A 21,730-nucleotide genomic window follows, 5' to 3' on the forward strand; every position below is an offset into this window, starting at 1 on the left:
GTTACTGTGGATAATGCCAGTGATTATTGAAGATTATTGAAAACTCTGTGCATACGCACTGCTGTTTACTGACTTAACTGTTTTTGTCTGACACTGTGTTACACCAATCTACTCGAGGAAGGAAGTGAAAATCTGTTTCACAATAAACAATGTAAATATTGAATCACTCTGAGTCTGAGATTAGTCTTTAGAGAGGGGCCATTTTGAACAGAAAATACAAATGCTGCAAAATCATTGGTTGTATGCGGGCCATTTTTGAACCAAAAGCCATGCAAAGATGAAAACTTTAAACATGTCTGCTTACCTTTGGGGCACTAATGGCTCTGATGACTGAGGAGGCATACTCTCACTTTATACTATTGTTTATAAAGCCACTTTTTATTTAGCAGTTTGTCTAAGTATATTATTGTCATATTTTAATCTTATATTATGATCTTAAAAAATATACATCGACTCTAATCATACCCGCAAGACGGCTTCGCAATCTATTTTGTATCCACTACTATTTTTGCCAGTTGGCTACTGACTATGTTGAAAGTGTTTTAAAAACAAATACATAGGAAACAGGATGAAAGATGGCTCATAACCAGATATTATTTTTCTTTTTCAATTAAGCATGCCAGATTTTTTGGTCCTTTTGGATCAAATTATATTATGATCCTATATACTTTTCAAAATCTTTTGTCTGAATGTATTCTGAGTTATTTGATAACATTTAACAATACAATCACATTAAAATATATTACAACACAAGTCTTAGCTGGCCTTCAGTTCCAATTATATTGGAAGGTTCGGTTTATTAAGCATATTCCATGTAGCATACTAATGTTTGAGAAGCATGTTGGTGCAGTGGATCGTGTGGCCACCTCACAGCTCCCAGTTCAGTGGTTTGATTCTGATACATCAGAGTTACTCCCTGTGTCCCCTTGGGCTTCTTCCAGGTTATCCAGTATCCACCCACCTCCCAACAACATCCACCGGTTGGTGAATTGGCTACACAATGGAATCGCATATCTCCCCTCGCTTCCTGGGTTTCCATATGCTCTTTCCATATGCTCTGGATCCACCACAACCCTAACCAGGATAAACCAGCTATTAATTATGTGGTAAGCTTATTTTTGACCAAAATACCAGATAGAACCTTATAATTCTGAGCTCATGATACACACATAAGCTCATAAGCGTAATCAATGGTATTAGTAGCATCATGTAATCACAACTGTACAAGCATTCCTATGAATACCTAATTAAACCACAAGAGGCCATAACAGAGGTCAATGACAAGTCAATATCATAAACAACATGAACTGATGTTACTTGAATCTCAAGCAAAAATGCTTTGGCATGATTGAAAAAGGCAAAACAACTATACTTTGCCCACACACACACATAACATAAATGCACAGAGGTGTAATTACATTCCATTTGTAAATAAATTATTCTCACCCAGTGGAACAACAGAAAATCAATTCTTCAATCAATTAGGGCTGCATTAGGTTGCCTGGTCTAGCTCTTCCTCTAAATCCATCAAGTGCTGGAAAAGAGAGGAAAGAAAGGAGAGGAAAGATTGATTAGTGAAACGATATGGTGAGAGGCATAATCTATCTGAGCACAATAAGTTATAGTTGTTCACCTTTTCAGATAGAAAAAATCTGTAATTATATATGTTTCTAATGAACATGGTATACATTTCTGCACTGATAAATTTGTCATATCAAAAACCCCATGTGAAAACTACTGCATATGAAAATGGGAAAAATTCTCTAAAAAAAAAGCATCACCAACTACAAAGTGTCATATCACAGCAAACCAGTGACTACATTTCCCATCCTTCACTGCAGCCTGCAAACATGGCCACCATGGACCGCGATTCCCAGAACACTTACCCTCATTCTAATCACACACACCTGCATCCCACTCATAACACAATCACAACCACAGTTTATAAGGACTTTCAATGCGTTCACTCTTTGTGAAGTATTATGTGAGTTTCCATATACCAAGCTAGTGTTTGTGTCCTAGTTTTGATCCTGTTCTCGATTCCTGTTTTGCCTAGTTTGTGCCTGTTTGCCTATCGCCTGACCCTTTGCCTGTTTTTGACCACGCTATTGTCTCTTGATTTGGAATTGTTTGCCTGCCTCTCTTCAATAAAAGCTCTTATCTGCACTTGCATCTGTCCTAACCCTCATTACATGACAGAAAGCATTTGTGTATGAGAGAGCAAGCTATGTAAAGTAATGGACTTCAGGCTTGGGATAATAAAATTAAATATCAATGGCTTATGAAAGTCATAAAAAGGTAACTGATTGGAGGTTTTGAGAAACACTTCACCACCACTTGAGAATTATTTAAGTTTTCTCTGAAAAAAAAAATACAGTTGCCTATTTCATTTGAATGGTAGTGTAACTGGTCCATACTGCCTAGCCAGGCTATACTGCATTGTGTTCTGGTGCACAATAGACACTGGACATTCAGGTCACTCAGGCTATCAGTGGACAAAGGCTGGAGCTCGCTGACCTCATCCCCGGCATCTGAATCCAGCTCCCCACTAGTTTGTTCTGGGAATGATAGGAAGCTCACATCCAACATCAGGTTCCGATGCATAACCTTAGTCCTTCCGCTCTCATCCACAACTTTATAAATGTGTGTTTGAGGGTTCCGATCTATGACAGTATAGACTGTGGGTTCCCATTTGTCCACCAACTTTCTCTTCCCTCTCTCTGCTTTGTTTGCGAGCAGGACTCGGTCACCGACATTCAAGCAAGTGCCATGGACTCTCTTGTTGTAACCATCAGCTTGATGCTGCTGCTCTTTCCTTGCATGTTGCTGAGCAATGCGAGTGGCTTCATGGAGGTTTGCCATCAATTTCCCAGCATAGGTCTTGTAGTCAATCATGACTGGGTCCCTCAGGACTTGACTGAAGACCAGATCCACCGAGAGTCTGGGAACTAGACCATACATTAAAAAGAATGGGGCATATCCAGCCGTTCCATGAACTGTGGCATTGTAAGCAAAAGTCAAGGTTTGTATCTGTTGTGCTCAGTGTTGTTATGCTGCTAATGGCAAGGCATGTAACATATTGCCAAGCGTTCTATTAAACCTCTCAGATTTCCCATTTCCCATTGGATGGTATGCAGTTGTGTGTGACTTCGCAATCTCTGTGAGGCTGAGGAGCTCTGCTATGAGTTTACTCTCAAAATTGGCTCCCTGATTTGAATGTATTCGCTCTGGAAAACCATATGGGACCTCGGGCAGCTGGTTCAGTGTTTTTGCCAAGATACATCACTGGCAGCCTTTCACATATTCCTTGATGTCTCTTTCCATTTGTGGCCAGAAAAAAACACTGTCTGGCAAGGTATAGGGTTCTGGCTTGTCCTTGATGCCCTGCAAGGTCATGCACACCAGAGAGAGCCTTGGCCTTTAAGTCTTTGGGTAGTACGAACTGATACCTTTTCTGTCTAGTCAGGAATCCTGATTCCCGGCCACCTTGTCCCTTTGAGCACCTGCGGTCCCACAGCCTGAATAATCTGCTTGAAGACACTGAACCTTGCACCGGAAAACATCCTGAACTCCTTCTTCCTTTGTTCCCTCAGCTTCTGCCAGAAGATTCTCATATGGCTCACTGATCAACCTTTGGCCCACTGACCTAGCAAAAGGATCTCTACTTAAGGTATCTGCCACAGTGTTTTTCACCCCGGGGATATGGTCGATACTGAATGTGTAGGGGACACTTTTGTTGTCCCACCGCTGTTCACAAGCATCCAGTTTTGGTTTTGTCGTTATATATGTTAGTGGGTTATTATCAGTCCACACGATGAATGCGTGTCCCTTCCACCAATGACTAAATTTTTCACAAAAACTCCACCTGAGCGCTAGGAATTCCAGACGATGAGCCGTATACCTCTTTTGTGAGTCAGTTTGGGTCTTACTTGCAAAGGCAATCGGGATGTGCTTGGTTTCACCTTCTAGTACCTGGGACAAAACTGCTCTGAGGTCAACCATAGAAGTGTCGATGGATAGGATAAGGGGTTTGGAGAAGTCCGGGTGAGTCAGGAATGCACAGTTCAGAAGCTTCTCCTTGAGGGTGAGAAAAGCGGAGTCACAGTCATCAGTCCAGTCTGTCGGTTTGAGCCTTCTGAAGACACCAGGTTTCTGATTTAACTTTCCCACCTTCCCCCCTCTGTTTTTGACCAGCTGTAAGGGCAAAAAGAGACTTTGCTATGGAGGAACAGTTGGGTATGAAGTGCTGATAGTACAACACCATCCCCAAAAATGACTTTACCCTCCGAACTGAAGGTATGCAGCTGTCATCCTCCATTAAATCCCTCTTTGACATTTTCACAATAACTTCTACTTTCTCTGGATCAACCGCTACCCCGTCACCATCAATAATGTGTCCAAGGAATTTCACAGACCGCAGCAACAGATGGCATTTTTTTTGGCTCAACTTCAGGTTGTGCTCTCTCAGCCTCTGAAAAACGACCTCCAGTCTATTGAGGGCCTCTTGCTCGGATGGGGTAAACACCAGGAGGTCATCGAGATAGCATAGCAAACTACTGAAGTTTAGGTCACCAAAGACACTTAGCATCATCCTCATGAAAGATGCCGGACTGTTACAAAGGCCCTGTGGCATTCTGTTATATTCGTGCAGGCCCAGTGGTGTTGTGAAGGCAGTGAATCTCTTGTCTTCCTCGTGCATGGGCAGGTTATAAAAACCTGATGTTAGGTCCATGGTGCTGAAGAGATTGTTTCCGTCAAGGGCTGCTAAACAGTCCAACTGATGAGGCAGGGGATGAGCATCTTTGATGGTCTTTGCTTTCAGCCACCTGAAGTCTGTGCATATCCTGAGGTAACCATTCTTTTTCCACACCATCACGAGTGGGTAGGCAAATTCACTCACAGACTTCCGAATGATTCCTTGCTCCTCCATCTCAGTGAGGACCTGGTGTAGCTTTTGGTAGTGGGCTGGAGGCACTCTGCGATATGGAAGCCGGAAAGGACGGTCATCGGTAAGCCAGATTCTATGCACAAAACCCTTGGCTTCTCCACAATCTAGGTAGTGTTTTGAGAACACATCCTGGTATTGTTCCAGCATTCTCACCAGTTGGATCTTGGTGGACGGGCTTACTTTCCAGAGTTAGATGTTGACATCCCCCAGACCAACATCTGTAAACTCTGTTTCAGGTCAGTTTTGTCAATGTGTTCATCATGAGCCACTTTACCTGTGTCATTTTCTTTCTGACAAGAGCTTTGGGTCAGAGTGAAGTCTTCAACTGCAATTCAAGGGGAGACTTCCGCCAGTTTACAATTCCATTTCAAGGTCAGTGGCTTTTCTGTGAAGTTGGTGACTTTCATGGGAATCCAGCCATCCCCCCACAAAGGCGTGACCACTCTGCCGACCATGATACCGCGAGGGCTGCACCTGGAGGAAGTAGACTCCACCACCACCGTGCTCCCGGGTGACATAGGGACATTACATGGCAACCTGCCCCACAACAGGTGTTCGTGCTTGGGGAGGAGAGTCACTGCTTGAGTTAGCTTAACTGTACCCACTTTATCTGGTACATCTGGTCCTGTCCATCTTGTGCTGGTGGCATTAGATCATTTCTTGACTTACATTGTCCACATTCTCTTCTCCAATGGCCAAGCTTGAAACAGCTCATACAAAGGTTTTCCTGTCTGCAGTGCATAGTTGTTGAATGATCGGCAGACTGGCATACCCTGCATCTCCTTTGTGGAAAGTTCACTCGCTCCTTGCCTGGTGGAGTAACTGTTGCTGACCTGAATTTTCTGCTCCAGCACGCGGTCCAGCAAGCCAATGAGGGACTGAAAACAAGCACTCTCTACCTGAGAAGAGGATAACGGCACCTTTTCATTCTGATCACAAGCAAGCTCCCTTGAATTATCAGCAACTACGGCCTCCACTGCTGAGGTCTACTTGTTTTACCTTGTGGCTTTATCCTGGCCTCTCTCTGATATTCAATGAGATGTTCCTGAATATCATTTGCTGTCCATCTCTCTGCCGTTTTAAACTTCAGGACACTTGAAAGCGCGGGGTCAGGGCAATGTTTCACGAACATCATTATAACCTCGTGACAGGGATCTTCCATGTTCCGTCCCTGCCTCCTCAGGCACTCATCTGCCATATCCACAGCTTTATTCAAGTGGATCCAATAGTCCATTGGGTTTTCTCCTACCTGAGGGAGAGTGTTGTAAAAATCGGCCATAGGCATCGTGGAATATGTTAGATTACTGAAATGTTGTTTCAGTACATCATAAACAAGCTTGGGGTTTTCAGCAGGCTTTAAAGATGGAATGCCGCGCAAGGTGACTTTGACAACATCTCTAGCCTTTCCCATCAACCTTGACATAATTTCTTGGGAGTGCTCTTGTGGTGGTATACCCCTGTTCTTCAGGTAGCCATCTATTATTTCCTCCCATTCATTTACTGTATGTTTGTCAGTTCCATTACCTCTGAAGTGTGGTGGCTCTTTGACGTATGTCTGCATCACTAACTTTACCCCAGTCATGTTTAATGTTGAGTTACCCTGGCCAGGAGAAATCTGGGTCACGGCACCAATGTAACCGGTCCGTACTGCCTAGCCCGGCTACATTGCTTTGTGTTCTGGTGCAAAATAGACACTGGACACCGGCGTATCTTGTTGAACTCAGGTTTATTTGTACTGCAGACAAGCTCAACATCTATTCAGAGTTCAAAGAGAGCAAAACGTCATCATACAGGATTTATCTTCTCAACAAACCTCTCTCAGTCAAACTCAACGCCGACTGACGAGAAACCGGAAATGACGTGATATGTCTGCTACCAATTAGCAAAGAGCTATAACACAAATAAAGTACTCCCAACACCAAGAACAGCAAACTATTAAATAACTGTGAAGGATTTGGACGAAATTAATACATTTTATAGCGCAACACATGCCATAAAGCAACACAAATAAAAAACAATAAATTTTATTTCCTATATTTGTTACAGTAGCAATACTTGAATCTCAATGCAGTCACTTTTTAAGTCATCAGAACATGGCTTAAAAAGTAAAAAAATAAAATGTGAAATTTCTTGCTGTTCTTCCCCTTACACCTCATTACCACTTAATCTAATGCTGAGAGATATCAAAAGCTAAAACAAAAGTGAGTGTGACATGTGGTCATGGAAATATTATGCAATCTAAAAAATAAAAAATGTGTTAGTTTGCATAGCATTTTCAAACTGAATGTGAAGTGGAAATATGGTTAAGGGTTAAACTGACACTAAATAAATAATTGTTGCAAACATGCCTTCATGCTTCTTACCATGGTGACCCAGTTGTCAGTGTCTCTAAAAAGATTTCCAAGTTTGAAAATCAGAAAAACCTCCTCCTGATGCTGATGATGTAACATATTTAAAGGTACAACACCAATTCGGAAAAGTTGGGACAGTATGGAAAATGCTAATAAAAACAAAGAGGAGTGATTTGTAAATGTACTTTGACTTGTATTTAAACAAAAAAATAAAAACGTATAAAGGCAAGGTATTTTATGTTTTACCTAACCAACTGTATAGTTTTTTTGAAGGTAAACTTTTATTTTGAAATTGATGTATGCAACACATTCAAAAAACTGCTGGGACAGGGGCAATTTAGGACTAATAGCGATGTGACAACTTGAAATAAGAAGGTGATGTGAAACAGGTGAGGCAATCGTCTAATCATAGTGTATATAAGGAGCCTCCAAAAAAGACCTAGTTCTTCAAGAGCAAGGATAGGTTGAGGCTCACCAATATGCCAAAAGATGTGTCAGCGAAAAATTCAACACTATGAGAACAACATTCCCCAAAGACAAATCGGTAGGATTTTGGGCATTTCACCTTCTACAGAGCACAATATAATTAAAAGATTCAACAAAGGCCCCCTACAGTTGCGCAGCTGAAGAAACGCATAATGGATGAATGGGGGAAAATTCCTCTTGCTAAACTTAACCAACTGGTGTCTTCAGTGCCCAAACGCTTAATAAATGTAATTAAAAGAAAAGGTGATGTTACACAGTGGTAAACAGTCAACTGTCCCCAATTTTTTTTGGAGTGTGTTACAGTCATCAGATTTAAAATGAGTGTATATTTTCAAAAATAAATTAAATTCACAGAGTAAAACATCAAATAATGTGTTTTCTATATGGTACAGGGTGAATTGAATTTTCAAATGACTATTTTTGTTTGTTTGTTCGCTTTGCATTTTCCATACTGTACCAACATTTGCAGAATTGGGGTTGTAAAAAAAAGGGGGGGGTTAAACTGCAAGATAAGCAAATAATTATTCGGTGCACATAGTGTGCACCAGAGGACATATGCAAAGCTGGGTAATTTTTTGTGTGGCATATTAACATTCTTTCTAAACAAGTTCTGCACAAAGATCAAAATTTAACAGTTCTAGGTTTTGATTAAGCCATGTTGTTAAATAATCCATTACATTGTAGTGTTCTACAGCTAAGGCAGAGCAGTAGTAACTAAGCAGCAGTAAAGACCTCAGGATTATGTCTCTCTTGTTACTGTTGCAAGAGCTGAGGAGCTTCACCAACCATCATGTTGATGCATGACTAATTCAACAGACAGGCCTTATTTTAAAAAACATGCAGTGCTGAAAGCATTTAACACTACATACAGCATGTTAAAATCATGGATGTCTTCTGTTGTTAAGCCTGATTGTGTAAAAGAATATATATATATATATATATATATATATATATATATATATATATATATATATATATATAAAATATGGTATATTCAGTTCAATGTAATCGTATATTATCAAATATGAAATAAATTTGACTTTATTCAAGATACTTTCACATGCTAAGAGGACGTGTTTTTATTTGCTTTGAAAATGAGCAGTCATACTTTTTCCTGGTAAAATAAAAAAGGCACAAAAGGAATTTGTTTCCTGTAGAGGTTACTGTCATTTTGTGACTTTCAGTTCATCTAGCTGAACTTTAATTCTGGCAAGTGATGAACCATAGATGTGTTAGCCAACGGAAAATAAGAAAGTGTGCTTGCATCTCTATTTTCTCGGCAGACATTACAGAGAACTTAAAAGATAGTGTGGACTGGGATTTTTCCCTTACCATGAGAGAAAGCGGTTGGCATGCACTTTTGTGCCCTCTGCCTGAATCTTTTATTAATCCCTAACTTAATTCAATCCCTTTTTGTGTAAGAGATGAGAGGAAGGCACAGCATGGAAGAAGAGAGGAAGAGAAAAAGGAAACAGGAACGGTGAGGATGGTGGCCTTCTTTAGAGCGCTAATGATGAAAGTTTAAAATGTATGATAGAGCCCTCTTTATATGTGTGTGTGTGTGTGTGTGTGTGTGTGTGTGTGTGTGTGTGTGTGTGTGTCTCAGTAGTAATAAAACCGTGCTCTTTTGAAGAAGCACAAAGTGTTCATTCATCCCACAAGCTCTTGGTGCAGAGAAGGTTTTCCAATGTAAAGAGAGTCAGAACAACTTGCATTAGATAAAGAAAAACAAGAAAGAATAACATTAAATAGAAAGAATTAGGGGAGAGAAAGAGAGGAGAGAAAGCAAGAATTATACATGTACAAAAGGACAGAGGGAGAGGAAGTGTTAATCATCTTTTCTTATATATTTGGTGCCAGTTTTTTGTGTGTTTTGTGCAAGTGAGTATGCATTATTCATTTATATTCCTTTCCTGTGTAAATGGTTCTTGTAAAAAGAGATTTCTCAATATGAGCAGAGTAAACATGTCCGTTTGCAGTTTTATCCTCTTCTGTTCTCGTTAATATGATGGGCTCATCTCGCAATGCCTTATTTTCTCAAGCTCACCACATCATGTCGGTTGAACTAATTAGCTGTGTGTGTGTGTATGTGTGAGGATATTGTGTAGCACTGATATATTTTTTTTAAGGTAGATATTTGACTTTGATTTTTTTATGTCATTAGAAAAATAAATAATAAAAAAAATAAGCAGATTTTTCCAAAATAAACCTTTCATATTTTTGTCACATTGGGTACTCTGCACACTGCAGGGATTCTTTAACTGTTATCCTTCATAATGAAAAAAAAACAAAAAAAAAAAAAAAAACATTTTCATAAACATAATACACAAATCTGTAATAAAACTTTAATACTTGGGTTAGTGGTATATGTAGAATAAGGTTGAGCACATTAGGGATTCCAAATCACATATGCTGGCTATTGTAGTGACAGAACGCTGTTGAACATAAACGTCACAAGAATACAGTCTATATTCTGATCAATTCTGCTAAAATGCTGAGGCTGAGTGATGTAATACTGTACTATAGAATACTAGATAATGTGACAATTAATATATTAAATGTGAGTTTTATGCTCCTGTAAGGTATGACCTGGGGTGTGTTGATGGAAAAGCTTAGCCACAAACTCAGGCATGACCAAATAAACAGGTAACAAATTGAATTGTTAAACAACTAAGTGATGCTCTGTTTTTTTTGTTTGTTTGTTTGTTTTTTAATTCTAAAGAACTCTAGCAATTGCATAATGAATGGGCTTAATTCTAGTAGCAAAAAGACCATTTAAAAAGACTAACATCTATCAACTTCTTGTTCTGCCTGATTGATCCTGATGCTCTACGTCTGCCTGGAGCTTCTGCACTTATTCTGCTGTTCACTTTCTGCTCCTTTTGATGGTCCCACATGGATATCCTAAATATTTGCACAAAAGATTAATTATGCCCAAGTCTCACAGTGGATAATCTCATAGGGTAACTTCTGGTGTAATCATGAAGACTGTCCTGTGCTCCTCCCATGACTCATTTAGTACCATCCCATTTATTACTATTTGACTTAATAGTATACAAGCACAGACCTTGAATTCCACTATCCAGTGTCACTTAAAAGAGGATGGGTTCCCTTTGGATTCTGGTTCCACTCATGGTTTCCTCCTTGTGTTGTCTTCTTTGCCACTATCACCTCTGCTTGCTCATCAGGGATCTAAATGTACACCCAGATTTACATGAATCTGCTAAGTGACCGTTTCTATTGCTACCATAGCTACATAAATTAAAATGAAATAGAAAATAATTCAAAGTAATTGAATGGAATAAGAGGTCTAATCCAAAAATGTTTCTCAGCATGCCATAATTACTAGCTAGTGCAATCCATTTCTTACACAGACTGCAGAACATAACTGTAGTATATTAGGCAGAAGTATTTTCAATGCACAATGTCACTCAAAGTGGGTAGTATTGTCATTTCACCACTCCAGGGTCCCCAGTTTGATCCTGAGATCAGGTTATTATCTGTGTGGAGTTTTGCATGTTCTCCACCTATGATCATTGGTCAGTGTGACCATTAGCTACATGTCACAGCTCTCACATATCAAAGTAAGGCTGATATAGCAATATTAGAGCAAGAAAAAAATCCTCATATTCTCAGGTTGAAGATGATACAGGGTCTTTCCCTTATCAAAAGTATTATGGAAATGACTATCTTTCACTGTGTTTGTAGTCATGTATGCTAGATTTGCTAAAACTATTTACAATGGCCCAGTGTTATTAGGAACAAAACAATATACATTTTATTGGCTTAGCAAGTGCTTTCACATATATACCCTACAGTATTTCTTGCTCACTTTCTCTTGACTTCTCTTGACTTGACTTCCCTGTACTCTGTATCTGTCTTCCTGGGTTCCAATAGCAGGCCCAATTGTTGAACAGTGACAAGTGGAGTTTTTAACTTTGCAGCAGAGACAATCAGGTGGCAGTTTTAACCCCTCCTCCCCCCAACTTTTCCACCCCATCTATTGCCCTCTCACTTTTTCTCTTCTTTAGACCTGACTTGACATTTTCAGCTGCTGCCTATTCACCTGACGTTGACTCTCTCTTTCACCTTTCTTCATCTCTATCTTTCACCAAACCTTTGTCCCAATCTCTCTCTCTCTCACTCCTCAATCCTTATTTTTCTAATTGGAAGGGGAAACTTTTTCACAGTCTGTCCTGTCTTCTGAAAGTGAGAATAGGAAAGCAGATTGAAACAATGTTATTGCTAGACAGAAACAAACAGCATAAAATGTAGCTACTAAAATTAAAGGTGCATATCAGTGGATCAATAACAAGGGGGAAAACAAGTTATCAGATAATTAGTAGTTGAAAAACGAGGAGGGGAGGCGTCCTCAAGAAAATAGCTGTAATTTGAACAATCATTTGGTACTAATGGTCACTTTGAGATTGTGTTAGAAAACAGCTCAGGAGAAGTGCAGTAAGCATTCTTCCTGAATCTTTATCCAGGTAGAATCTAAAAATCAAATTGGTCCAAAAGTAACATCAATCAGTCAATCAATCAATCAATCATAATAAATGTTGAAACCAGGACGTAGGATAAAAATGCTTAAGATGAAGTAATAATACTCAATATTTAGTATTTAAGGAGGTATATGGTGCTTTCCCCCTTGAACTTTGCCACATATTGTAGTGTTACAGCCTGTAACTGAAATTGACATAATTTACCCACATCATTGTGCTTTTTGGAGTGGTGAGAAGAAAGTAATTACTGAATAAAAAATTTAAACTGATTAATAAAATCCCATGTTGTGGAAAATGTGAAAGATGGTTATCTGGTTGATGAAAAATCTAGCTTTTTGGCACAAAGCACTACATTTGGTGGAAACCGAACACCATGATCTTCACCCTGGCAGCACCATCCTCACAGAGAAGCATTGTGGTGGTGGCATCATGTGATACGGATAGTTTTCATCAGCACGGACTGGGATAGATGGAGCCAAATACAGGGCAATCCTAGAAGAAATCCTATTGATACTGGGGTGAAGGTTTTACCTTCAACAGGCCTACAACACTAAGCATACTGCTAAGGCTACACTGGAGTGATTAAAAAATGGCCCAGTCAAAAGTCAGACCTCAATCTGTTTGAGCAAGAAAATGATCTCTCTCCAACCTGACATAGCTTGGGCAGTTTTATCAAGTAAAATAGGAAAAAAAATATTTGTTTTTTGTTTAATTAAACTTTGTATGACCACAAATGCAAAAACTTGACATGCTAAACATATTATAGGTGAAAACTTAATAACACACACACACACACACACACACACACACACACACACACACACACACACACACACACACACACATATACAGTATCTCTCAAAAGTGAGTACACCCCTCACATTTTTGTAAATATTTGATTATATCTTTTCATGTGACAACGCTGAAGAAATGACACTTTGCTACAATGTAAAGTAGTGAGTGTACAGCTTGTGTAGCAGTGTAAATTTGCTGTCCCCTCAAAATAACTCAACACACAGCCATTAATGTCTAAACTGTTGGCAACAAAACTGAGTACACCCCTAAGTGAAAATGTCCAAATTGGGCCCAATTAGCCATTTTCCCTCCCCGGTGTCATGTGACTTGTTAGTATTACAAGGTCTCAGGTGTGAATGGGGAGCAGGTGTGTTAAATTTGGTGTCATCGCTCTCACACTCCCTCATACTGGTCACTGGAAGTTCAACATGGCACCTCATGGCAAAGAACTCTCTGAGGATCTGAAGAAAATAATTGTTGCTCTACATAAAGATGGCCTAGACAATAAGAAGTTTGCCAAGACCCTGACATTGAGCTGCAGCATGGTGGCCAAGACAATACAGCGGTTTAACAGGATAGGTTCCACTCAGAACAGGCCTCGCCATGGTCGACCAAAGAAGTTGAGTGCATGTGCTCAGCGTCATATCCAGAGGTTGTCTTTGGGAAATAGATGTATGAGTGCTGCCAGCATTGCTGCAGAGGTTGAAGGGGTGGGGGGTCAGCCTGTCAGTGCTCAGACCATACGACACACTGCATAAAATTGGTCTGCATGGCTGTCGTCCCAGAAGGAAGCCTGTTCTAAAGATGATGCACAAGAAAGTCCGCAAACAGTTTGCTGAAGACAAGCAGACTAAGGACATGGATTACTGGAACCATGTCCTGTAGTCTGATGAGACCAAGATAAACTTATTTGGTTCAGATAGTGTCAAGCGTGTGTGGCGGCAACCAGGTGAGGAGTACAAAGACAAGTGTGTCTTGCCTACAATCAAGCATGATGGTGGGAATGTCATGGTCTGGGGCTGCATGAGTGCTGCCGGCACTGGGGAGCTACAGTTCATTAAGGGAACCATGAATGCCAGCATGTACTGTGACATACTGAAGCAGAGCATGATCCCTTCCCTTCGGAGACTGGGCCACAGGGCAGTATTCCAGCATGATAACGATCACTGCCTTGCTAAAGAAGCTGAGGGTGAAGGTGATGAACTGGCCAAGCATGTCTCCAGACCTAAACCCTATTGAGCATCTGTGGGACATCCTCAAACGGAAGGTGGAGGAGCACAAGGTCTCTAGCATCCATCAGCTCTATGATGTCATCATGGAGGAGTGGAAAAGGACTCCAGTGGCAACCTGTGAAGCTCTGGTGAACTCCATGCCCAAGAGGGTTAAGGCAGTGCTGGAAAATAATGGTGGCCACACAAAATATTGACACTTTGGGCCCAATTTGGACATTTTCATTTAGGGGTGTACTCATTTTTGCTGCCAGCGGTTTAGACATTAATGGCTGTGTGTTGAGTTATTTTGAGGGGACAGCAAATTTACACATAAATTTATATATATATATATATATATATATATATATATATATATATATATATATATATATATATATATATATATATATATAACACATTTATAGCCATTTTCCTAATTTCATGCTTGAAATAAATCATTATAGATAAATACATAAGAATTTATTTATTTAAAAAAAGAACATGTAAAACCTGAAATTAGTAAAAAAAAAATATATATATCTAAAAACAGGATGAATAATATTATATTCTTAAAATATAAGAACATATAATATAAGAATAATATTATCTTTTATCTCATAATAATAAATAATAGATAAATAGATTGCCCTCATAAATATATTGGTGCTTGCTAACATATAATGTCTGCCATGTTGATGCAGATTGTATAGGATTAATAGAAAAGTAACCCAACACTACTGTTACAAGAGCGCCAGGTTGCTGATTTTGTCTGTGTTGGATATCTTTAGAAATTAATTCAGTCTTTTATCTGCGTATTTAAACACTCCAATGCTCAATAAGTTTGAGAAATGAATTTTTTGTTTATATCAAGTAACAAGTAAGAAACCAAAAGATACATCTGCCGTACATCCACGAAGGGTTTCAGATAACCAGTGTTATCTGGCAGCAGAGCAATATTTCTTCTTAAAGGATGCAATTGGGTAGGTGTGTGTGTGTGTGTGTGTGTGTGTGTGTGTGTGTGTGTGTGTGTGTGTATCTGAGAGAGAGAGAGAGAGAGAGAGAGAGAGAGAGAAACAGACAGAGAGAGAGAGGGAGGCAGGGTGAAATGCATTATCTCTGTGTTTGAGTGCCTCACGCCAAAGCTCTCAGATCCGTCTTGTTTCCTCCAGCGGCTCCGTCTCAGAGATGCTTGGCTTTAACCAACGAATCAATTTAATGGTTTTTCCACATCCACGAGCACAATCCAACTTTCACCTTATCGGCCCTCAAGTCAACCTGGACACGTCACGTTTGTGATGATAAAATGTTACGTGCGTGAGAACACTAATTCACTTCCTGCGTGTGTGTTTCTGTGACTTGTCCATGGAGTGGGACACTCACATTTTCTGGGTTTTTTTTGTTGTTGTTTGTTATTTTGCGGCCCTCTGAGATTTTAATGTAAATATCTGAATGTAAATGTAACTTTAAGCATTTAAGAAACAATAAAAGGTTTAATATTAAATTGTTTATGCTCTAATTGTCCAAAAATTGCCCAGGGACATCAATATATTGCTCGATATCTATAAAACAAAAGAGATGACTGTTGATTTCTGGAGGATCTTTGGTGATCATTTTCCATTGCACATCAATAACACAGCTGTGGAAAGAGTCAAAAGCATATACTGGAGGACCTCGTCTGGACCCCCAACACCCTCAAAAGAAAGCCCAGTAGCATCTTCATTTACTATGGAGGATGAGAAGAGAAAACCTCTCCCTCCCATACTCAACGCCTTCTGCAGTGGAGACCCTTCTGACCAGCTGTCTCACTGCCTGGTATGAGAATTGCACTGTCTCATACCACAAGACCCTACAGTGTCTTTGATTTTGAAAACAGCTGAGAATATAATCACGGTCTGTCTACCCACCATCACCACCTCCTACCACAAACTCTGTATCTTCAAATCCACCACGATTGTTAATGTCCCCTCCTGCCACTCTCATGGGCTCTTCACTCTCCTGCCATCCATGCCTCAACCACTTCCAATTCAATTGATTCCAAAACACCTTCTTTCCTGAGGCAGTCTCTGCTGCCTCCCAACACCCACCTGTGCTAATCAAAACCCTTCCCAACACCCAACTTCACTACATGCCTACACTTTATAATGCTACTATGAGAAACTTTTCACTACTGAGCTTGGTGCTACACTTTCCACCATCTTTTTTTTTTTTTTCCTGCCTGATTGTGCATATATCTTGCATATATTGTATATCTTGTTTATTTATTTTGTTTATTTATCTTATTTATTTATCTGTGTATTATCTGTTTATTCTTCTTGTGTATTGAATGTATATGTTTGCACGGAACAAAAAGGAGTGGCTCTTAATTTCATTGTACATATGTATAGTGACAATAAAAGGCATTCATTCATTCATTCATTCATGATTTGCACTGGTTTCTTTCATACAATTCGGTTCTGTTGATCTGTGTAGTTAGAATGCACTAGACACTTAAAGCAATTTCACTATCTGTATCTGTACGTATTTGCATTTAAACCTGAAGTGGGCATGGCCTAAATAGAAGGGTTTTGTTTGTTTGTTTGTTTGTTTGTTTGTTTGTTTGTTTGTCTTTTTAGCACTATGTCCCCTGGAAACACTGGGACAAACTTCGGTGGTAGAAATGCTATCACTGCCAACATGGTCTGTGAATTCTGGTTCTGGCAGTTCTTCAACTTCACATCACTTCTTAACATCACTCAACTTTATAATTTGTCTAATCTGTAGATTTACATGGGAGTAATTCTGCTCACACTGTTAATATGTAGTATTTTTTTATGAATTTATATGGCCCTGTTTCCCAAATTTTAAACAACCTATTAGCCTAATTTTAATCACCATAACCCTGAAAAGGTGGTTAATAACTATGCTTTTGTAAATGCATTGCACAGCACCACAAATTCATGTAATGAATGCATTCTTGTTTGTCCCATGAGCCTATTATTTGACCACTTGCCTGAGCCTGCATGAAAGTAAGAACTTCTCAATCAGGCATATATTTTTTTCATCCCCTGAGATCCCCATCCTGATGCACATCTCTTGTCTCAACCAGATGCTGTGTGAAAAAAAGTGCACCTCTGATATTCATATATGTATTTGTATCTGCTTAGTACAGTCCTGTGTACTGTGCTACTGCATTATGTGTTGCACCATGGTCCTGAAGAAAATACATTTTCTTTCTATGTTTTCTGGTTATATGACATATGCATGTCAGTAAAATCATCACTTGACTCACAAGAAGAAAAATCTGAATCAATGTCATATAGCCAAATGTGTCACACCTTACCACAACAACAGTGATTTGGTTTTGGTTAGTTAATTTTGATTTGGTTAGTAAGCTAACCAGCTAAGAGTGCCTAGCCAGTGAGATTAATAGGTGACATTCCAAACTGAGGTAATGCAATGCATCCCTTTTCATGGGAACAGTCAGAAAGTCTATGTTTTAAATAATATGGTATATACTTAAAGTATAATATAGAGCACTGTGATAACAAATCTAACATAAATACCAATCTATACAAACAGAAAAAGTCATTCAAGAATAGTTACCATTAAAACATTGTGTTGAATTGCAGGGCTACAAAGATTGCTCATTTAAAAGCTTGCTCATTTTATTTTACTAAGTAACCCAGACACACAAAATGAAAGCTTTTTGAAATCTCGCATCTCACATTAACTCCCCTGAATGTGTGTATGCAGTCTCAGCACTTTTAACATAATGAGCAGAAATAATCAGATCCTATCTCCTTTTATCCTTCTTTCATTCCATCATGTCTTAATGAGCAGTGCATGGCTGAAGGTGAGGAGATCTAATTATGCTGTATGGACCTTTATTCCTCAGTGCTTGCAGTGCAGTGCTTCCTAACATGTGTGCTCAATAGGAGAGAGGCATTTGAGCAGCATGCACCAGGTGGGGTAGGATTTCAGCATAACACACTGGGGGCAGTAATTAGTGCATGGTAGGTGGGGACAGGAGCCACAGGTGCTGATGGGGTGAGCTACCCCTGTCGGGGCCTGCAACACTTTAATTAACACACACAGACACACACCATGCTTGCAATGTGTAGATACTGTTAGTCATTAGTTCAGCAGGTGCTCAGTAGTGTTTCTGCTTTCATTATTGCTGCTATTACTGTTATTACCACTGTTGTATTATTATTCATTTTTTAATGTTATACACATTTTGTTCCGATCTATATAACTAAAAAGTTCATTGTGTCATGTCATTTAAAGGTTTGCTTATCATTTAGTGTACAACAGACATCAAATGCTTGGTGAGCCGTGCATAAGGCGTCTGAGTCTGTCGTTAAAATTTCTTTTAAAGTGTAAATATTCTGTGGATGTATTTCAAAGTAAAATATTTAACAACTTCCAACACCAACAACATTTATCATAATTAATGTTCAATTAATAGTTCAGCACTTGTAGTACATCCTATAGAGACTGTGTCTGTTCCCTGAACTAAACAAATACATAGAAAATTTCAGAAAGTTTGTTTTAGTAACCTAACTAACATAAAATTAGATCATAATGAATGCAAAGCCAGCACCTTTGATCTGAAGCTAGAACTATTAAATATTAGATCTCTTACGTCTAAGGCATTTATTGTTAACGAAATCATTACTGATCAGAAATTTAACATAATGTGTTTAATGGAAACTTGGATTAAACCAAACGAGTACATAGCAGTAAAGCCAGTCCTCCTGGATACAGTTATATACATCAGCCCCATTTAACTGGAAGATAAGGTGTTGCACTCATCTATAGTCATAATCTAGGCATCATACAAAAACCTAGTCATAAATTGAACTCTTTTGAAGTTCTTTATACAGTATAACATATGTAGCCACAAAAAAAAAAAAAAAAGGATTTTGCTAATTATTATTTACAGACCCCCAGGTCCATATACTGAATTCCTTAGTGAATTTGCAGATTTTATCTCAAACCTGGCTGTTCCTCTAGATAAAGCATTAATTGTTGGTGATTTTAATATTCATTCTGATAACCCGGAAGACCATCTGAGAACAGCGGTTGTGTTCATTTTAGATTCAGTAGGGGTCAATCAAAGTGTAATTGACCTACTTATAAAGGTGGTCACACTCTTAACCTGATACTAACAAACGGATTAAATATAGTAAATATAGTAACACTTCCGCAGTCTGAAGTTGTCTCAGACCATTATCATATCTCATTTAAATTACATATTGATCATAATATTTGCACCTCAACCTTCTACTGTGTAAAACATACATTCACATCAGCTATTGCACCGAGCTTCATCAATGGATGAAGCTTCGTCAAATACTTATTTCCCTCATTAAAATGCAAATCAATTTATAACATTTTTGACATGCATTTTTCTGGATTTTCTTGTTGTTATTCTGTCTCTCACTGTTCAAAGAAATCTACCATTAAAATTATAGACTGATCATTTCTTTGTCAGTGGGCAAACGTACAAAATCAGCAGGGGATCAAATACTTCTTTCCCTCACTGTAGATGTGTTAGTAAATTACAAAGAAAACATTTATTTTCACTGATATTTCACATAATTTCATGTTGCATCAATCTCCAACCATGGGTTGCATCATATCTTGCATCAAAAACTTTTTTCACAAAGAGAATAACAAAGAGCGGGGGGTCAGAAATAACAGTTGTTTTGCAAAAGTAATTTGCCATTATGACTGGCTGACAAATTGGCTGTGGCAATGGAGGAAGTGTGACATTTGAAAAATCTCGCTAGCTGCCCAAGCTTTATATAAAGCACCCTATGTTTCTTTGCTAACTGTTGATTGCTTTTGAATAGTACAATATCAGAACATTGCCTTGCTAATATTATTATTATTTTATTTCCTTTATTTCTCTGCATCTCAAATTAACTGTGCATGGGAGAAGAGATTGTGCCATCAAATTGAGGTTTATTTAAATGGATGTGTGCGTGTGAGACAGAATGGCAGGATTTGATTGACCCTCCATAATTTACCGCTGAGAACAAACTAGCTGGCTTGGTGTAGTAAATGGTGTAGTTTTATCACTCTTCACTTGTTGAGAATGGAACATAGTTATGTGGCTATTTTTAAATAAAAGTGGTCAATTCTAGAGAAATGTATTGATATACATTTCAATCAAATATATCTGAAAGGAACTACGGTCACAATGTGTATAATGCATGGCGCATGCTATTTGGAGTGGCAAGGCTTATTTCCAGGCTGGTAAGTGAAGTCAACAGGTACTTCAATAGGAACATTATCTTTTCTCAATCTTCAACTGTCCAGTTTTGGTGAGCCGTTGCCTATTGTAACCTCAGATCTCTGTTCTTGGCTGACATGAGTGGAACTTGCTGTGGTCTGCTTTTGTAGTTGATCTGCCTCGGGGTTTAATGTATTATAAATTCTGAGATAAATTCTTCTTTTCTGCTCAATATGGTTGTGAAGAGTGGCTATTTAATTACTGTAACCTTCATGTTAGCTCGAAACAGTGTGGCCATTCTCCTCTGACCACTCTCATCAACAAGGTATTATCACCTGCATAACTGCCACACAGAGACCATCAGAGAGTGCAAGAATAGGCTTAATAATAGATTTAGTGTGCTACTAATTAGCTGAATACTTCCTGTTTAAACAGGTCTGACTTCATCATTAGGTAATGGATGTACAACCCCAATTCCGAAAAAGTTGAGACAATATGGAAAATGCAAAAAAAAAAAAAAAAGAAAAAAAAAAGAGTCATTTGAAAATTCAATTCACCCTTTACTATATTGAAAATGCATTATTAACACATTATTTGATGTTTTACTTTGTAAATGTAATTTATTTTTGAAAATATACATTCATTTAAAATCTGATGACTGCAACACACTCCAAAAATGTTGGGACAGTCCACACAGTTTACCACTGTGTAACATCATCTTTTTTTTCAATAACACTTATTAAGCCTTTGGGCACTGAAGACACCAGTTGGTTAAGTTTAGCAAGCGGAATTCCCCCCTTTCATCCATTATGCATTTCTTCAGCTGCGCAACTGTACAGGGCCTTAATTTCCCAATTTTGTGCTTCATAATGTGCCACACATTCTTAATCGGAGAAAGGTCAGGACTGCATGCAGGCCATGCTAGCACCCGCACTCTCAGTTTACGCAACCATGTGCTTGTAATCTGGGCAGAAAGTGGTTTGGCGTTATCTTGTTCTGGATGGCAGCATATGTTGCTCCAAAATGTGTACATAACTTTCTGCATTAATGATGCCCTCACAGATGCACACACCCATACTATGACAGCTGCTGACTTTTGGACATGACACTGATAACAGCTTGGATGGTCCTTTTCCCCGGCGAACACAACAGCTGTTTTGTCCCAAAACTATTTGAAATGTAGTTTATCGGACCACAAAGAATGATTCCATTGTGCT

The 21,730-nt window shown here is 38.9% G+C and overlaps 1 long non-coding RNA gene across 1 annotated transcript; it reads right to left on the bottom strand.

Annotated features, from left to right (window-relative positions):
• Nucleotides 1–796: 796 nt before the first annotated feature.
• LOC128635437 (uncharacterized) lies at nucleotides 797–7,371 on the bottom strand. Its single transcript, XR_008398407.1, has 3 exons — nucleotides 7,312–7,371; nucleotides 1,447–1,534; nucleotides 797–1,074 (listed from the first exon to the last, which is right to left on the bottom strand). It is a non-coding gene; the product is annotated as an uncharacterized LOC128635437 (long non-coding RNA).
• Nucleotides 7,372–21,730: the final 14,359 nt, after the last annotated feature.

The sequence above is a fragment of the Ictalurus punctatus genome, chromosome 19 (assembly GCF_001660625.3).
Source record: "Ictalurus punctatus breed USDA103 chromosome 19, Coco_2.0, whole genome shotgun sequence".
Lineage (NCBI taxonomy): Eukaryota > Metazoa > Chordata > Actinopteri > Siluriformes > Ictaluridae > Ictalurus > Ictalurus punctatus.